Genomic DNA, 15732 nt, shown 5'->3' on the forward strand with positions numbered 1-15732 from the left:
TTGCTGCAGACCTAGTCCTGTTCAGAGTAACAGTGAAACTTAGTCATAGCTGACTCAAGTCCCATGAATTTCATTGGGTCTACTCTATGCATCACAATGGGTTGTATTCAACATTAGAAATACTCAGATTAGACCCATAAACATGACTTAGGTCCATTGATTTCAGTGGGTCTGCTTTGGGTAGCTCTTAGAGTCACAGATAGCCCTAAATCTGGATCCAACCCAAACACATGAAACTCATATACGCCAGGCATCAGAGCTTGGCTCCAGATTAAAAGAAGCCATCAACAGGCTTAACTGGCAACAGCAGCAGTGAGGATCTCTGATCAGTGCTAGGTGGCTGACATTTTTATTTCCCATCATGTAGTGTGGACATTTGTGGGAGATTAAAATGCACTGGTCATTTTAAAGCTTTAAAGGGGACCCAATGCAGATGTCAAGAAAAGGCCCTATCAGGTTGCTGGTACCCCAATAAATGCATTCTGGTGCTGGGCCTGAAACACAGACATCTCACATCCTATTGCTGATGAACCTTTGGTGCTCTACGTGTTTTTGGACAAGAGTTCCTTTTGTCCCTGACCATTGGCCATCATGGCTGGATCTGATGAGAGTTGGAGTCCAACATCATCTGTTGGGCCCCAGATTCCCCAGCCCTTTCCTAGGTGCTTGTTTACCTGTCTCTTTCTTATGCACTTTGGTTTCTGTTTCTTAGTTCCTTTCCTATTCTCTCCCCTTTCTTTGGTACCTTGCCTTTAGGCTTCCGGTCTCTAAGGTTCCTTTCTTCTCTAGGTGCCAGTCTGCCTACAAAGCTGCCACCCCTCCAAGCTGAATAAGGTTTTCAATCCCAGCCAAACTGGCCAGCACCCCTTCCCTCACAGAAACCCGATGGCAGACTTTCCACTTTGTTCTATGGGACCTTGGAATGTTTGTGAACATTCAGTGCTGTAACAGCAGCCCCAGTCGCTCACGCAGATGCTTCTTCATCACATGCACACAACATATGCTTCAAGTAATAAGAGCAACCTCAAAGCTCCAAGGAACATGGAATATTCCAGTGGTTTTCAAACTTTTTAACAACAACAACAACAACAGAGACCTACCAGCAGCAAACTTGTGTCAGTGGGATTCATCATCATCATCATCATCATCATTCTTTATTCGACCGTCAGAAAAAATACATTTATCCATACATAATTAAAACTGATGGGATTTATATGTTGTTGTACTACCTGATCTAAAATTCACATCTACACTGAGCAGCATTTGACCTTTGAATCTTTGTTAGAGAACAGCCCTCACCTGTTGCAATCAAACACAGAGAGAAAAGAATAGACTCATAGAATATAAGTGTGAAGTTGCCCGGGACCTAGGGGGTCATCTAGTCCAACCCCCTGCAATGCACGAATCACAGCTACAGGGTCCCTGGCAGGTGGCCATCCAACCTCTGTTTAAAACCCTCCACTTTCCAAGGTAGTCCATTTCACCATCAAACAGCTCCTACTGCCAGAAAGTTATTTGCACCCATGTTCGCAGCCACACACCTTCTAGAGCAGAAAGTGAAGGGGCGTGAATCATTGTCTGTTTGCTCTTCACGCTTGTATCAAACTCATCTTTCAAAGTGGCTTACTTGGAGCCATCCAATAAGACTAATTGGCAGCCCGCTCAGGATAAACACAAGGAGGTTTTATTTCATGCAATACATAACTCACATATGGGATTTGCTGGCAGACAATGCTCTTATGTCTTAAAAAATAGGATGCATCAGGCTGTGAGTGGGTCCCGATGAGCGCTGCAACAAAGCCAGCCAGCTAGCCATGCTCTCCTCCATAGCTTTCCTTTACAGTCCCCTTCTCACCCAGTTCCCCTTCCTCTCCCAACAGCAGGTCAGCATTCCCTAACTATTGAGTACCATATGTGCAACCTCAGTGGGCTATTCCCTAAATAATTTTTTTCAGCTTCCATGAATTTTTGGCTCGCAGGACCCTGCTTGTCCCTCACCTCTCTTTCGTGTGTGTGAACTGCCCTGAAATTCTAATAATAATAATAATAATAATAATAATAATAATAATAATTGCTAGGTAAGTATTGGCACTCCCACCTGAATATCAGAAACAGAGGAAACATCTGCCATTAAGGGCAGATGGGGTACTGCCTCACCAAACTTTGTCTGCCCTCAGCCAACTCCCCGCCATATGGCTTTCTCTCTTTTTACCAGTACAGAGGGTGCTCCTCTTTAATTTTAAAGTTGACCTTATAAAATTTCTCAGAAAGGAGGATGCAGACAGAACTATAAGGCTCTGCTTGTCATTGGCTCTGGTGCCATCTATTGTTCATCTCCCTGCTTCCCACCCTACCAATCTCAATAGGCACCAGCTACTACTACAAGGGACGCAGGTGGCACTGTGGCTTAAACCACAGAGCCTAGGGTTTGCTGATCAGAAGGTCGGCAGTTCTATTTTTTTTTTTAAAAAACAGAATTTATTAGCATTTTCATAATATAACACAAACCCAACCCCACACCTACAAATACAAAACAAATACAAATACACATAATGTCAGGATTCTTCTTCTTATCTATATACCTTGCAAAAAAAAAAAATCTAGTTCTGAATCTTGACTTTTGACTTCCCCCGCCTATACACCTTCGGTTTTAAATCAATATACTATTTCCTTAACAACTTTTCTCTGTAAAAAATTTAACTTTACTTAAAAAGAAAAAACACAATTGTCTTAATCTTTGCATTATAACCTAGATCTTAACCAAGTATTCTTATAGCTAAAACTTATTTCTTCTATCCTTTATCATGCTGCTTTTGACTTAAGATTCAATATCTCCTTACTTATTTAAAATAAACTTGTAATTAACAGACTTCACACTCCGATTTCGGATACCATGGCAGACCATTTGGATTATACATTTAATATTTCAACCCACTCCCCCTCTGTCCATTGTCTTTTTCTGTCTTTCACCAGAACCAAATCTCCAATTGTCTTCCTCTAAGTGTCCACAGGTCCAGGCTACATCCACAACAAACACCGCATCGAGCCTCAGGGTGTTCCTCCCCTCCATTCTGGGTTTCTCCGTTTCTTTTTCTTCTTCTTCTTCTTCTTGTAGAAATCTTAATTCCATGTCCCTTGCCCCCGAGCTGCCACCTCGGAGTCTGGATATTGTAAATTTTCCCTTCCAGGGCTGCCACCCCCAGAAACCGGCCCCCCTTCCTTTCGGAGTTGCCCAGCCATCTCAAACCATCCTTCAAGCGCCCCTCCCAGCTCTTTGCCAAAGTTTGTTTCCATTGTGTAGAACTTTTGAAAAGCCTCTTCTGTGGAAAGTAAGTTCTTTTCATTTATAATTCCACTCAAAATTTGTAGTTTTCGATTAAGCAGTTCCAGTTGCAAGACAGTAAGCATTTCCTCATCCTCCAAACCAGAGCTCGATACCAGTGCAAGCGCAAAGTCCAGCATTTTGGGAGGGAGGGTGAGTATCAAGTTTCAGTTCCTGTCTCTTCCTTTCTTTGTTTCAGTTTTTTCCCACGAAAGTCCAAGTCGTCGCCATTTCTCCGATGCCGGAGTATAAAGACCAAAACTTCAAATGGAGATATTTTTTCCCCAGTTAACCCCCGAAGGGAAATCTCAACAGTCTCAGTTTTCAAATTCCAGATACTTTCTATCGATTGTTGTAGCAGCAGTCACTTAAAGAGTTAATTCCTTTCATCTCCCGAAGGGAGGGAGGCGGGCTGCCTTTCTTCTTTCCCCCAGATCGTTCCAGGAATACAAAGAGTCAATCAATTACTCACCGCCTCTGGGTTCTTAACAGCTCATTAAGGACAGGTAGAACTTAGACGCTCATCACAGGCTTTGTCGCCGCATTTACATCCCGGTTGGGGCATGTCCCCTATAGCCCGGCTCCGTCGTCCCTTCACCCCCACTCCCCCTTTACAGGGGGAGCGGGGGAAGGGTTCGGAGCCACAACGGGCACAGCCGGGGAGCCCAGGGTGCGGGACGCTCTTCCCGCACCCCAACCGGAGCCCCGCTTTGCGGTAGCAGGGCTCCTAACCCCCGGGATGGACTGGGTGCTTCGCAGCCGAAGCAGCCCACGACCACTCGCAATGGCGTCAGCCGCCGGAAGTCGATCAGAAGGTCGGCAGTTCTAATCCCCGCGACGGGGTGAGCTCCCGTTGCTCAGTCCCTGCTCCTGCCAACCTAGCAGTTCGAAAGCATGTCAAAGTGCAAGTAGATAAATAGGTACCACTCCGGCAAGAAGGTAAACGGCGTTTTCGTGTGCTGCTCTGGTTCACCAGAAGCGACTTAGTCATGCTGGCCACATGACCCGGAAGCTGTACGCCAGCTCCCTCGGCCAATAAAGCGAGATGAGCGCCACAACCCCAGAGTCATCTGCGACTGGACCTAATGGTCAGGGGTCCCTTTACCCTTTACTACTGCAGAACATCTCTATTCCATTATAGGCAGTACAAAAAATAAAGACTTCTGGATGGTTTAGTTCAGTCAAAAGTGACTCTGGGGTTGCGGCACTCATCTCACTTCAGGCCAAGGGAGCCGGCGTTTGTCCACAGACAGCTTTCCGGGTCATATGGCCAGCATGACTAAACCGCTTCTGGCAGTATACATCTCTGATAGGGAAGCTGGCTCCCCCCGCCCCTGCAGTGCCACCACCCCGGAAGCTGTCTTTTCAATGCTCAGAAACTCTGATTCTCTGCAAAATAGCAGATTGAGATACTGCAATATTGAGATATTGCAACAAGCCAAACCTCTCCCTGCGCTCCAGTATGCCGGCAGAACTGCCTGATTTTTGAACCAACCTCCGTAACTAACCATGATGCCACACAGGCTCTCCCTGTGTTGGAGAGCATGGGGTGAAACAGGGAAACAGGGAGAAGATGCTTCCTCCTTCAAGATGCTGAAACCAAACTGAATTTTGTATTAGCAACAGAACAGCATCCTGCACTGTGCCTGGGGGCAGCAAGCAAGCTTAGAGGGTGCAGGGCAAGACACATGGTGCACAAATCTCCAACACCTTGTTGCCACTCCCTTGCCAACAGCACCTTCTGCCTGAGGCAGCACTCACCCTCCGCTGTCTTAACGGTAGGACCGGCTCCAATTGTCTCTTCCGGTGTTAGCAATTTCACAGCCTATCTAGGGGTGGTGCCCAACTAATGCATCCCATAAGTGCAAGGATTTACCCTGGTTCCTCCTCTCTTCTGCCTGCCTGCACATCATCTATACAGTGGTACCTCGGGTTACAAACAGTCCTGCTTATGAACACTACGGGTTACGAACTCCACAAACCCAGAAGTAGGTGTTCCGGGTTGCGAACTTTGCCCTGGGATACGAACGCAATCCGCTTCCGGGGCCGTTGGAAGCCTATGTAGGGAATGCATGCCTCGGGTTAAGAACGCTTCAGGTTAAGAACGGACTTCCGGAATGAATTAAGTTTGTAACCTGAGGTACCACTGTATCTGCTGTAAGGGTTTCTCCCAACCTTCCATAGCAGATTTGGGTAGAAGCATAAACCCTTGCGCAGATGAGAGGCATTCATTGGATAATGCCCTACCTATTTTTCCACCGGGCGATGTAAACAGATCCTGCGATTTACAGATGGAAGCTGTTCTTCCGGCGAGGGTGAATTGGGGAGGCCGGATTAAGTGGCTTAAATGTGCCCAAGTGGTTTCTTTCCGTGTTGCTTCCAGCTATGGTGAGCCTTTGATCCAAAACTTTGGCAAGATGTACAGTGGCGTCCTATAAACAGCAGCAATAGAAGCATGCGCAGCCCTGCACCCACCCACAACCTTACATCACAGTCAGCAGCTTCCGTCAGAATTACGATCGGTGCAGTGATCTACGGACGGGACCGGGATGCTTTGCTAGTGCACATCAAATAGCCAGGCTAACTGAGCTTGCAGGAATCTGCCAGGTTGAGTTTGATGTAGGTAGACATGAGAAGAGTAATGAACTATTATTAATAATTGAAACTATTAAATTGAAAGGAAGCTGATCTTTAATATTCATGGCAACAATGAATGGAAAATGAAGAAAACCACCTTGGTCCATGTTTCGCATCCGTAGAAACAAAACAGATCCTAGTACATGGGTCACCAACTTGGTGCCTGCAGGTGCAGATGTGCCCACAGAGGTCTTTCCAGGTGCGTGCAGGATCCTGTTGCTTGCCTGCCCCCTGCTCAAATTGAGCTTGGAAGAAGCTTTCCTTAGCCAGTAGAAGCCTTTGTTCGCTCAAAGAATTCTAGGCAGTGCAGTTTACCCCTCCCACAGTTACAATTCCTTGCACACCTTAGCAAACAACAGTGCCCAGAATTCATTCTTTCTTTTTTTGGAGGGGTGTGTGTGCTTTGAATGTGCGTAGTGTCTAATTGTAGCATGGGAGGGGGCCAACTGTGGTACAGTGGGGGTTACAGATGGGCTGGGGAGAGTCGTGGCTGCCCACCACAGTTTCTCCAGTTTGCCAATGTATATCTTTGCATATTTTATTTAGACGATTTACGCACTGCCCACAGGGCAGTTTTTAGTAGATGTGACATGGGGTTGCAAAGGTTGGCTACCCCAGCCCTGAGAAATTGCCTCAACATCTATCCCTCAAAACTTTTACCGCCCTGATAATTGTTGGAAATCCTGTTGTTGTTGTTGTTGTTGTTGTTGTTGTTGTTGTTGTTAATCTATTCATTAAACTTTTAAGTTTTTAATTTAAAATTTTCATTTGATACGTTATTTAGGAATCTTTGCTGTAACAAAGATGGGGAGCCCATACATTCAATGCACATGACTTCTCCCAAATAATCACGGGAACCACCATTTGTTATGGTTGCTGGGAATTGCAGCTTTGTGCGAAGGAAACCACAGTTCATGGGTTTCTTGGGGATGGAGTCTTGTCCTTCAAATGTGGCCTAGATGTGTTTTAAATGTATGGAGTGGTTCTCCCCATTTGTTGGTCTCAAAAGTCCCATCATTCCTGCCCTTTGACTATGCAATCTGGGGCTGATAGAAGTCCAGCAGCACCTGGGGAGCCACAGATTCCCCTTCTATGGCTATGAGCAACCTCAGCCACTTCATTTTTATCTCCTTGCGTCTGCTTGCAGCGCTGTTCGGAGAAGCCCCTTGAGATTCTTTGCAGAAGTCTGTGGCGTCATTCCCGGAGAGCTCAAGTGTTTGGCATTCCAGTTCTCCGTCCTCATATCAACACAAGAACTACCTTGGTGACTAAAGCGGAGAGGTCCATCACCAAGCACAGCGACTCTCTCTGCCCCCAGCAATGACATGCTTGAAGAAGAGTTCTTTGTGCAAAGCATGGACCTCCCTGCTCCGCTCAGGTAACTACAGTGAGCGCGGGGGACATTTGGTCTTTCAGGTGTTGCTGAATTACAACTCCCACCAGCACCAAACAGTACGACTAGCTGTCAGGGATGATGGGAGTTGTGGTTTGGCAACATCTGGGGGGGTTCAAATGTCCCCCACACATGTACTTTCTAAGTTGCTTTGAGTCACTTTCTATGAAAAAAGTTGTTGTTTAGTCGTTTAGTCGTGTCCGACTCTTTGTGACCCCATGGACGAGAGCACGCCAGGCACTCCTGCCTTCCACTGCCTCCCACAGTTTGGTCAGACTCATGTTGGTAGCTTCGAGAACACTGTCCAACCATGTCGTCCTCTGTCATCCCCTTCTCCTTGTGCCCTCAATCTTTCCCAACACCAGGGTCTTTTCCAGGGAGTCTTCTCCTCTCATGAGATGGCCAAAGTATTGAAGCCTCATCTTCAGGATCTGTCCTTCCAGTGAGCACTCAGGCCTGATTTCCTTAAGAATAGATAGGTCTGATCTTCTTGCAGTCCATGGGAATCTCAAGATTCTCCTCCAGCACCATAATTCAAAAGCACCAATTCTTTGGTGATCGGTCTTCTTTATGGTCCAGCTCTCACTTCCATACACCACTACCGGGAAAACCATAGCTTTAACTTTACGGACCTTTGTCAGCAAGGTGATGTCTCTGCTTTTTAAGATGCTGTCTAGGCTTGTCATTGCTTTTTCTCCCAAGAAGCAGGTGTCTTTTAATTTCGTGACTGCTGTCACCATCTGCAGTGATCATGGAACCCAAGAAAGTAAAATCTCTCACTGCCTCCATTTCTTCCCCTTCTATTTGCCAGGAGGTGAGCTTCAGACCATATTTTGCGCTGTCCTCTTTCACCCTCATTAGAAAGGTTAGAATGAAAAAAAGTTAATAAAATATTATTATAACAAATAACCCATTAGAAAGGTGGAGAACTCAGGTCTCAGTGGCCAAATCAGCCTTCCAGGCAGGGCCAGCATACCCATGAGGCAAGGTGAGGCAACTCCCTCAGGTGGCAAGATTGACAGGGGCAGCAGATCCCCATGTAGATCTTTAGTCTCTCCCCCCCCCCTTGGTGGGGTACTGCACCACCAAGCTCAGCCTACCCTCCTCCAACTCCCACCTGCCCAACTTCCTATTTACATCCCTCCCAATCCTTACATACAGCCTGTCAGTTTCTTCCTCCATAGTCTCAGCATTGCCCCTTGTAGAACTCAGCCAGGTAGAGGACGGGGACAAAAGAAGAATTGTTATTTTTCTGCCCATCGCTGCCTCTGGCTCCACCAACTCTTGGGCACCAGCCACGGCTGGGTGAAGCTGTTCCTGGTGTTAAGAGATAAAGGAATGAGAAAGAGCTTCTCTTGCGTTGTTTCTTTATGTCAGAGCCTGATGCTGAAGACACAGAAGCAGAGTCTGAACAAAAAAGGGTGCCATCATAAATGCGGGTGAGTGAGAAGGCTTTGTGCCACTATGAGTTGGGGAGCTAAGTCTGGATTGGAGTCCCTTCCAATTTTTAGGATCCTGTATCTGCGTGGGTAGAATGCATAAGAGGAAGCTTGCCAAACCAGTTCCTTTGCCAAGGTGATAGCTTTGGCTGGCTAGTTAAGTACCACAATTTGGCATATCCAAAGAAGTAGCTCTGTGCCATAGAACAAGTGGGTGGGACTTCCCTCCCTTCCCGTCTTATGACTGGTATTTGGAAGAGAATAGCTAGAGTTGTGGTGCATGACAGTTGGGTGCTGGAAGCAGGAGAAAGAAGGAGAGGTTTGCTCTGGGGCTCACCTGCAAGCCAAATCGGGAGGTAAGATCTGTTGGGGTGTTAATGATGTGAGCCCCTCCATCTTATCCTCTGGCTGTATACATATGTAAACAACACCTTATATGCCAGAGACATATGCCGTCTCCACTGACCTACGTTCTAAGGAAACTGAACCCCAGAAAAGCACTTGGAACCCCTGGAGCCCCTCCCTGCTTGGAGACTGGGATGGCATGTGACAGCACTTTCTACATTTCACACCAAGAAATGAATTCCTGGCCTTTTCCAAGTTCCCCTGGCCTTGTCGTGAAAAATCATCAAGACACACTAAAATCCCCTTCCGCTATTGATTGAACCTGTCTGCATTCTGCATGCTGCAAGTGAGGGAAAAGAAAAACACCGTTCTTCAAAGGAGGGGAGGTTGATTGATATTCAGGGTCGCTAGGCACACACCTGACAGCCCCTTCTTTTCAGCGTTCAAGCGATTCCAGATTTAATTTCATTCTCAGGTGCTGAGATGCTCCAGGTTTCATTAGCTATAGATATAATTTGATGCTTTTGAATTATGGTGCTGGAGGAGACTCTTGAGAGTCCCATGGACTGCAAAAAGATCAAACTTATCCATCCTTAAAGAAATCAGCCCTGAGTGCTCACTGGAAGGGCAGATCCTGAAGCTGAGGCTCCAGTACTTTGGCCACCTCATGAGAAGAGAAGACTCCCTAGAAAAGAACCTGATGTTGGGAAAGATGGAGGCACAAGGAGAAGGGGACGACAGAGGATGAGATGGTTGGGCAGTGTTCTCGAAGCGACTGGCATGAGTTTGGCCAAACTGTGGGAGGCAGTGAAAGATAGGCATGCCTGACGTGCTCTGGTCCATGGGGTTATGAAGAGTCGGACATGACTGAACGACTGAACAACAAAAAGCACACACCAGACAGCCCCTTCTTTGCAGCGTTCAAGCGATTCCAGATTTAATTTCATTCTCAGGTGCTGAGATGCTCCAGGTTTCATTAGCTATAGATGTAATTTGAGCCCCAATTGCATTAAACGGCTGCCCTTGGCTTGAAGCCTGTTCACTGGGATCGACTTCAATTGGGCTAAAATGGATCAGTTTGCAGGTCTTTCTGCTTTTCCACAGAAATAAGCAATCTAAGCAGTCCAAGGAGCTTCCCTGCAGCACCTTTTCCTAAACAAATTTTAGTTATAATTTTACTTAGGTGGCATTGATATTTTGATATATTGTTAGTCACATGCACACACACCTGCCCAATCATACCTTCATTAAGCAAATTGCTGGTTAGAAGTCCAACATAATTGGGTGATGTTCTGTCACTGAAGGCCAATGGTATGAGATGTCTACTGATGGCTGGGGAAATTTGTGTTTTTGACTGAGTTACCAAGCAGGATTTGGGAAAGGTGACAACCTTCAGGTTCAGGAGAGGGGCAGGTAGGGTGTGTATTTGTGAAAAATTGCAGTTGGTAGTTATTTGAGTTGGCTGCAGCTGAAGACTCCTTCAGGGTCTCTCATTGGATCTGCTGACTTATATAAAGAAGGTGATAAAGTATTGTACTTATATACAACGGTGGCTGCGAGGCTTTTGGTAGCAAAGAATTGGAAGAGTGTCCGGATACCAACTAAAACGGAATGGCTAGCCAAATTAATAGAATACTACAATGTGGTCAAATTGATGGGAAATATTGGAAGAATATCAAAAGAAAAAATGGAGAAAGAGTGGAAGGCATTTAAAGAATATCTTAAAAATTATATCGAAAAGCCAGAACTTTTATCAGATTAAGGCAAGTTCCGTGATCACCATAAGGAGAAAATGGAATATGACATATGTAATGATATTTAGTTTCTATAGTCTTTATAGCAATGAAGTTTAGAGCGATAAGAAAGGTATAAAGTTAACAATTTGCAAAGGAAATTAACAGAGATCAAATGATATTACAACTTACGTGATTGGAAGTCTATCACAACAGGGGTGCAGGGTGTAGGGTGTAGAAGGGTGGTGGTGGGTTGATATAGCGTGGATGCGGATAATATGTATAATTTGTTGTTTTATTATTGTTTTCACATTGTAAATATGTGTGTATGAATGATTGTATGCAAGGTTTTGAGTGTAATATTGTCAATTTTTTCTAATAAAATAATTTTTTAAAAAAAGAAAAAGAAAGAAAGAAAAAAGGATCTGCTGGCTTGAAGGGGTGTCTCTGTTCAGGGTAATGCAAATTGTGTGGTTAATGTGCATAACCACCAGTCATTGTGCACATTCACTGGGCTTCATAGAGAATGTGTGCATGATCTGTCATTGAGGAGGTGATTATACACATTTCCCAGTCAATGTACATAATCTCCAACAGGACTTTGGGAATGTGCATGTCTCAATTGTGTTCTGTATATTCTCTGACCATTTCTGCTTTATGCCTGGTGAATGTGCACAGTGGCCAGCTGTTCTGCACATTAACTGCTCAACTTACCCCCAACATCTCTTTGCCACCACTTGTGTTCTGCTTGCATATTATCAATAAACATACATTACAGAAAGCTGTTTATATTTCTCTCCATTCTCCCTCATCCAAGGGAAACTTAACCTAATCGTGCTGCCTCTGCAATTTCATGTAACTCCTGGAAATGGAGAGTACACACAATATACTGAGCATGCTAGAATTTTGAATGCCTCTCTTTATCAATATTTCCCTGTATCAGTGGAGAGCAAAAATGAACAGTGATACAATGGAATATAGAGAAAGAGGAGGTAAACTGGTCCCCCCCCCCACAAGTCGCAGCAGCAGGTCTCTTTCATTGACACTGTTGTTTGACCCTGGGGAAGCAATCAGAGCAAGTGAGTGATCTAGATTTTTTTGTATGAGTTTGTTCCATATATCTGGTGCGATGGGACATTACCTTGACACAAATGAATGGACACATATTCTGCAGATTATTAATCCGGTCCAACCCCCTGTTCAATGCATCATCTACAATGCAGGATGCAACTAGGCCAAGGTAAAAGTAAAGGTAAAGGGCCCCTGGACGGTAAAGTCCAGTCAAAGGTGACTGGGGTTGTGGCGCTCATCTTGCTTTCAGGCCGAGGGAGCTGGCGTTTGTCCACAGACAGCTTTCCAGGTCATATGGGCAGCATGACTAAACCTCTTCTGGCACAACAGGGCACCGTGATGGAAACCAGAGCGCACGGAAATGCCATTTACCTTCCTTTTTATCTACTTGTGCTTTCGTGCTTTCGAACTGCTTAGGTTGGCAGGAGCTGGGACAGAGCAACTGCAGATTTGAACCACTGACATTCTGATTGGCAAGCCCAAAAGACTCCGTGGTTTAGACCACAGCGCCAACTGCAAATACAGCATCCTTGGAAGATATGTAGCTATCCAGCCTCTGCTTAAATACCTCCAGCCAAGGAGAGCCCACCTCCTCCTGAGGCAGTCTGTTCCGCAGCTCTTTACGGTTTGGAAGTTTCTGTGAAGCTGTCCAGAGCCCAAGGGGCTGAGTGCACTGCGTGATATTTCTGAACAAGCAGTTTAGCTTGAAGCTGCACAGAATTTGTGGAAGGCTTCCAGACCTCAGGTGCCCCCCCCCGCCTCAACCAAAGAGGGCCGTCAATCAACATCTGCAGTACATTTTTCAATCCCTTAGTGGAACAGGCTACCTCAGCTAAGCTGCCTAATCTGTAACACTTCATTCTGGAGATTTTTTAGGCATCTAGCCTGCAAATGTGGGATGTCTGTAAGGAATATAAGCAAACAGCACGCCATTGCAGCCAGGTCCTTATATCATAGAGAAAGAATGCGGCTCTGGAGAGGCCACTGAGCTCAGAGCGAGATGACTTGCGCTGAAAGAGACATGGCTGTTAGCGAGCTTTGACTTTGGGGGAGCATAGATCTCCTTCTTTGCAGGCATCCATGGTCCAGAGTTAAAACAACAACAGAAACCCGGATCCTATTGCTGAGGAGCCAGCTACACCCTGAGCACAAATTCAGCTGTAAGGAGCTACAAAGCCATTGTGTACCTATTGCACAAAACCAGTGAGGCACATGATTTAAACAAGAGGCGGTCAATCTCATACTCTCCAACTTTCCTCAGATGAAAATAGGGTCGTTTTCCAGTCCCTCCAAACTGACCCCTCCATGACCCCCATTTTTTTTTGTCTCGCCCTGCAGAGCATTTCCTATCAGAAGGAGGACATGTGCCACCAATGCGACACAGCACACTGTTCTAAGAAAACCCCTTAATCCCAATTTTGTTTTAATTTTTGGTAGATTTACAGAAAGCAAAACACACACCAATAAATCAATAAAGGGGCAAAATTAGACGCAGGAGCACAAAGCATTGTGGGGTTTTTGTTTTTTTAAAAAAATCAAAACTCCTTGTGCTCTTTTTCATGCCCCCTTTCTTCCCGCCCAGGGCGGCCCTGACCTCTGCCTGCCCCTCAGAGCCAGTACATCTCACGAGGCTGGGCCTTGGTGGCCACAGCCTCTCCTGCTCCTCACCCACTCTCCAGCAGCTGCTAGGAGCTGCCCAAGGGAGGAGGACAGCAGCAGCAGCAGCAGCAGCAGCCATGGGGAGAGGCAATGAGGTACTCCCTCATTTCTACTCCTCCTCCTCCCCAAGCTCAGCTGCAATTGCACAGGCTGGGGAAATGGGGAAATTCCGGGATCAAATCAGAAACTGGATGGCTTTCAGAATTCTGGGACCTGGAAAATAGGGATGCAACCTGTATCCCTCCAGATGTTGCCTCACCAGAGCTTCCATGAACTCTGGCCTTGCTGACCAGAGCTGATGTCAGTTGAGAAGTCGTAGGAACATAAAAAAGCCCTTCTGAATCAGGCCACTCAGTCTAACACACTGCACTTACTATGGCCAACCAGATGACAATGGGAAGCCCAAAAGCAGGACATGAGTGCAACAGCAGCTGCAACATCTGGGGGCTGTAGGATCCCCAGCAGGTGGCGCTGGTGGGACTCGTAGTCCACAGATCTGAGCAAGACATGGGTAATCATCTGTCTGAAGAGCGGGTGGCATGTGACTCGCTTTTACCGAGAGGAGACCCACTGGAATGGACAAACATGACTAAGGTCAGGCATAGGCAAGCTCAGCCCTCCAGATGTTTTGGGACCACAACTCCCATCACCCCTAGCTAACAGGACCAGTGGTCAGGGATGATGGGAACTGTAGCCCCAAAGCATCTGGAGGGCTGAGTCTGCCTATGCCTGACTCAAGGTCCATTTGTTTCAATGGCACAACAAATCCCCCTTTAAAACTAGCAAGCTATTTACCGTTTGGAAAGTTACAGGGAAAATTCATTGAAAAGTGCAGGGTGAACGCTCAGTAAACGGGTGGCTTGGAGGAACCCCAAAGGCAAAGATAGCCCCATTGACCCAAAAGGGGGGAAATCCAAACTCCACAGTAGGGCCAATAGTTTTCTTAGGACTAACAAAAAGAAGCACAAAGTATGAGCTTTCAGGTTCACCAGAATTCTTCCTTGGGCTGGATGTTAAGCAAAGGAGATGATAGATAGATAGATAGATAGAAGAAAGAAAGAAAGAAAGAAAGAAAGAAAGAAAGAAAGAAAGAAAGAAAGAAAGAAAGAAAGAAAGATTTCCTTGATACTAAAGGATAGCAGATAGCTTTCTGTGTGTTTTAAAAACCGAAAGCTCTGGCTATTTCTGAGTAATGCAATTACAGTCTGCAGAGTCTTTCTATGTCACTGTGAAAATAATTATCTCTAAATACTTTAATAAGTCTTGGGAACTGACCCAGGTACTAAAAGCCCCAAGATACTAGAAGAGTGGTAGGGTCGAGCAAAACTTGTTACCGTTTGCTACGTTATTAATTTACATGAATAGTTTCCATCCCATTAATTTCTAGATCAAAACGAGACTTTCTTTGGGAATAAGGAATATTTCAGATGGCTGGACCTGTGCACTCCAAATCTCTCCAGTAGGTACAACCCAAGTGAGTTCAGCTAAACATTTTAGGGTATTATTATATTATATTATATTTATTATATTATATTATATTTAATTTCTATACTGCCCATCAACCATGGATCACAGGGCAGTTTACAATATAAAAACACAAAAATATATATCATATATATATCATAAACAACAAACAAAAACAATACCACCACACACACAGTTTAAAAGGCCACAGTTTAATTAGCCAAAGGCCTGAAAGAAGAGGGATGTTTTTGCCTGGCCTCTAAAGATATGTAACGAAGGCACCAGGAGAGCTTCCCTGGGGAGAGCATCCCACAAATGGGGAGCCACAGCAAAACAGAGCCCATTCTCGTGTTGCCACCCTCCAGACCTCTCATGGAGGAGGCCCTTAGAAAGCAAAGCAGAGGTCTAAGGATTTTATCAGTGCTGATGCAGCAGCAGCAGCAGCAACTCTTGGCAAACAAACTGTTGCACACCCAACCTCCAATGGTGCAAGATTCCAGGGGTTCTAGGCGATTACCAGATATTGTGTTTCCTTTTGGGAATGAGGCACAGCAGAGACTGTGGTGTCTTTAGGATATATGGTTTATTCACATACATACATACATACATACATACATACATACATACATACATACGATCTGAGCCTACGATGGAGGGATTCACGAGGTG

Source organism: Lacerta agilis, chromosome 8 (assembly GCF_009819535.1).
Source record: "Lacerta agilis isolate rLacAgi1 chromosome 8, rLacAgi1.pri, whole genome shotgun sequence".
Taxonomy (NCBI): Eukaryota; Metazoa; Chordata; class Lepidosauria; order Squamata; family Lacertidae; genus Lacerta; species Lacerta agilis.